This window comes from Chinchilla lanigera, unplaced genomic scaffold (genome assembly GCF_000276665.1).
Source record: "Chinchilla lanigera isolate Chin_1 unplaced genomic scaffold, ChiLan1.0 scaffold00021, whole genome shotgun sequence".
NCBI lineage: Eukaryota > Metazoa > Chordata > Mammalia > Rodentia > Chinchillidae > Chinchilla > Chinchilla lanigera.
In genome coordinates this window covers 24,725,138-24,729,710 of record NW_004955422.1, presented here as the reverse complement: position 1 = coordinate 24,729,710, position 4,573 = coordinate 24,725,138, and the positions used below count along the sequence as shown (strand labels likewise).

The following is a 4,573-nucleotide window of genomic DNA, read 5'->3' as shown; positions in this document are numbered from 1 at the left end:
TGTAACTCTGTATTGTCTGTATTGTGCTTGTGATATGTTGTAAAATGTTGTATGTCTGTTAATGTTTCCCTCCTTTTATCCTTAAAATAAAAAAAAAACAAAAAAAAAATAGAAAGATAAAACAAAAAACAAAATAAAAACCCTCGACCATATAGATTAGAAAAAAAAAAGATCACACATTGGGAGACAAAATTCTGTAACAATTAGTTGTCACTCACAAATACTTAGGAAAGATAAATTTCACAAGTATTCGTTACTTTAACCTTAAGAATGGCTCTTTTATTTGCTTATTTTTTTGTGGCACTGGGAAACTAAATGCAGGGCCTCGAGTATATGGAAGAAAACGCTGTCCTAGCAAGCTACACGTCCAGCCTGCAAACAGGGGCTCTAATATGTGTGAAGATTTAATATCCCTTAAGCATCTTTAAGTTAAGATATAACTTTCTTTTATTTCTTTTCTCTTTGTGAGAGGGTCTTGCTATGCAGTTCAGGCTGGCCTCCTGTGTTCCACCATCCCTGGCTCTTTTCTTTCTTTTTTGTGGAGGTGGGTGCTGCTGGGAATCAAACTCAGGACCTTGCACTTGCCAGGCAGGTGCTTGTGCTGCTGAGCTATATCCCTGGCTCCAAGATATAACTTTCTCAGCTGTCTATATTAGCTACCTTTGTTACTCAAACACAGCTAGCATGTGCTCTACCACTGAGCTATACTCCCAGCACAGTAATGTCTTTTGGAGGCAAAGCTACACAATAAAAGGAATCTAATGAACTATCCAACCCATGATCTTCAAAACCACTTAATTGTTCCATAAAATAAACCTTAAAAGTGTGTGGTGGAGGACCTGGGGGCAGAGCCAAGTGGCAGAATAAATGCTTAGTGTGAGCAAGTCCCTGCCTTCAATCCCCAGCACCTAAAGAAAAAGTCTATGAAATGCTGGGAGGTGAAGAACCTTCTCGGTCTCACTGACTGCTGTATTCTCAGAACCCATGACATATGGTACTGCCTGACACTCCCCAGAAACTCAAATACATTTTCAGTAATTACTGTTCAGCTGTTATTGCAAAGTAATAAATGTCATTATGTTGGACTGTTTATTTAAAGTGTGCAGATATCAATACATGGAAATAGATAAAACATGAAATACAAAAGCTCAATATTGCAAAGAAGCTTAAAGGAAGCTCCGTGTGTTAGCACAAACCTAAAATCCTAAAATTCTGGGAGCCTGAGTCAGGAGAGCTGATGTTTGGGCCCAGCCTGGGGAACTCAGGAATGAAGACCTTGTCTCAAAATTTAAAAAGGATTCAGAGTATAGCTCAGTATGAACATCCTGCTGGGTTCAACCCTAATACCTCAAAAAAAAAAAGAAAAAAAATGAAGCTTTAAGTGTCATCTGGTCCAACATTGGAACATGTTGGTGGTGAGGAATTCATTTCCTGTAAAAATAGCTCAGTTCAGTTTGGACACTGAGAGCTTCAGTCAAGTACTAACTTGATTAGAAATAAAGGTGGATGCTGGATGAGTATTCGTTTTTTTCCCCCTGCTCTGCAAAACTACTTCTTTGTGATTTCAGAAACTGTATCAAGTCTGCTCACCTCTACAAATACAGAAATAAGGTCAAAGTATTTATTTCAAGAGTAGAAGAAACCATGAAGGTCATAATTCAATTCTATGAGTACACTACCAGATAAGAAAAAGTTCCACAATCTGTAACCATTTGAAAATCGTATACTGGTCTCCTTTTCCCTGAAAACAAGACGGAAGTAACCAGTATGAACAAATGAGAATCTATTTTATTATTAAAGATATCAAAGAAGAATCCTATAACCTATCTTCAATCGGACCTAAAAGACTGTACCATCAATTTTTCTGGTTGTAATAACTGTTCTTAAAATAATTTTTCATCTAAATAGGTTAAAAATGAAATACATTTAAGGCACGTTATAAAAACAATGAATCTATTTTTACCTTTGTTAATAAAACACATAAGTCTCTCCCTTTTCTTATCAAAATGCATCAGTGAACATAGTCTCATGTTTTTATAACCTTAATAATTATTTTTTAATGCCTGTATTTCTTTTTTTTTTTTCTGGTTTTTCTCCGGTACCGGAAACCGAACTCACGACCTTGCGCTTGCCAGGCAGGCGCTTTTGGCGCTGAGCTAAATCCCCAGCCCCCTAATGCCTGTATTTCATTGATAAACTTTTTTTAGATAGGATCTTGCTATGCAATTCAGGCTGACGTCGAACTCATAGCAATCCTCCTGCCTCTGCCTCCTGATTGCTGGGATTATAGTCATGCACCACCACTCCTGGTATAATACAACATTTTAAAACCATTTCCTGGGCTGGGGATATAGCTCAGCAACATAAGCGCCTGCCTGGCAAGCGCAAGGTCCAGAATTTGATTCCCACTACCAAAAAAACAAAAAAAAAGGAATATTAAAACCATTCCCCTAATGGTGGGCATTGAGTTGTTGGAAATATTGCTACATTACTTCATATTCTCTTCCCACCTCCCAATGTACTGGTATATTGTGATTTTAGGGTGTTTTGATACCAAAGTTTGAACAGTGTTAATTAAAAACGTTTTTCTCAGTATTACTTAATATAAGCAATTTTTTACACAGTTTCAGTTGCTGACAACAGATTCTGAAGTTTCAAAGCATGTCAGTCAGTCAGTCACTGTCTAAAAATGAAATGAGTACCTTAAATTACTTTTTTTTTTTTTTTGTCTTTTTGAGACAGTCTTGCTATACAGCTCAGGCTGGCCTTAAACTTGCAAGGATACTCCTGCCTCAGCCTTCCAAATGCTGGGATTACAGGCATGCACCACCATACCTGGCTCTTAAATTACTTTAGCGAACAACTAAACCAAGGAAAAGGAAAATGAGATTCCTATACCTTCTTCTAGGTTGAAACTAAGTTTTGTTTTCTTAACCCAGGGATGTCAAAAAAGGTGAGCAATAAGATCAATCTGCTATCACCAACCAACCCAGAAACAATTTCTCTAAGTATGGTAAGCTGTGGACTTGTAGAAAATGCACATTTCAGGAGTTCTGTATAAATGTCCAGTATAAGAATTTCTAGGATAGGGTTTGGGTAGTTGAATGTTTGTTCAAATGGTCCTGCAGACAGAGAACCCTGAAAAACACGGCTTTTTGTGGGTAGAGGTACTGGTGTTTGAACCCAGGGTCTTACACATGCTAGGCAAGTGTTCCTGTGCTGAGTTATATATAGTCCCAGCCCCTGTCTATTTTTCTAATTTTGAGACAGGGTCTTGCAAAGTTGCTTAGGCTGGCCTCAAACTTGCAATCCTCCTGCTTCAGCCTCATAGTAGCTGGGATTATAGGTGTATGCAAAGTTGGCTCCTCCATACTTGGGGGCACACAGGGCTCTTCATGTCTGAATAGGACTAGGGGAGGAAGAATAAATAAATATTAATAGATTGTCAGTACTAAATCTGTTTATGGACATAAACATGTAGTAAAATTTTGGCTGGGCACAGTGGTACATGCCTACATTGTAATCCCATCATTCAAATGCTGCGGGCAGTAGGACTATGGTGAGTTCAAGTACAGCTTGACCTTCACATTGAAACCCTGTCTCAAAAATCCAAAAAAGGTCTTTGTGAGATTCCGCCATGGCACACCGTGGCCAGGCCTAGAAAGTGCAGAAGATGATGGGACAGCCTAGCAACCTCATCAGATACTTGCAGAACAGATCCTAGATTTCAGGTGTGGCTCTATGAGAAAGTGAGTATGTGGACAGAGGTCTGTATTACTGGTTTTGATGAGTACATGAACCTTCTATTAGATGATGCAGAAGAAATTCATTCTAAAAGAAAGTCAAGAAAACAATTGGGTCTAATCATGCTTAAAGGAGATTTTATTACTCTGCTACAAATTATCTGCAAATAGAAATGACCAATGAATTAAGACAGCAATGAAGTGAAGCGGTAGCAATGAAAATTATGATAATATGTGAAAAACACAGCTGTTTAAGTGGTTTGCCCCGGAAGTATTTGTAAAACACTTGTTTGTATTGACTTTTTGTTGTTGTTTTGAGGCAGGATTTCTCTGCGCAGTTGATGCTGTCCTTGAACTCACTTGGTAGCCCAGGCTGACCGCAAACTCATAGCGGTCCTCCTGCCCGAGACTCCCAAGTGTAGGGATATCAAGCGGGTGTCCCCATGCCTGGCAACATTGTTTTAATTATCTTTATGTTATTACTGGATCACAATAAATATTGTAGGGATGTTTTTATTTAGAAATTACGGATGGGCTAGGGATATAAGCTCACCAGCACAAGTGCCTGCCTGGCAAGAGCAAGGTCCTAAGTTTGATTTCCAGTGCCAAAAAAATAAAATAAAATAAAATAATGGCTGGGGTTATAGCTCAGTGGCATAGTGCTTAACTGGCAAGCATGAGGTCTTAAGTTCAATTTCTGGTAACTAAAAAAAATTAAAATTACATTGTTTCTATCTATAATATATATATAATATATTATATATGTACTAAATTTTAAAAAAAAATAATGAAAATGTTAAACACCAAATTCAAGGTGATATTATTGGGAA

General features: G+C 37.9%; 1 protein-coding gene and 1 pseudogene across 1 annotated transcript in view; one reads left to right on the top strand and one right to left on the bottom strand.

The window, feature by feature from the left end:
- Positions 1–4,573, bottom strand: part of Samhd1 (SAM domain and HD domain 1) — a gene marked incomplete in the record, with an annotated part of 66,570 nt that overhangs the window by 50,962 nt on the left and 11,035 nt on the right.
- On the top strand, positions 3,638–4,170 carry LOC106148465 (annotated as a pseudogene).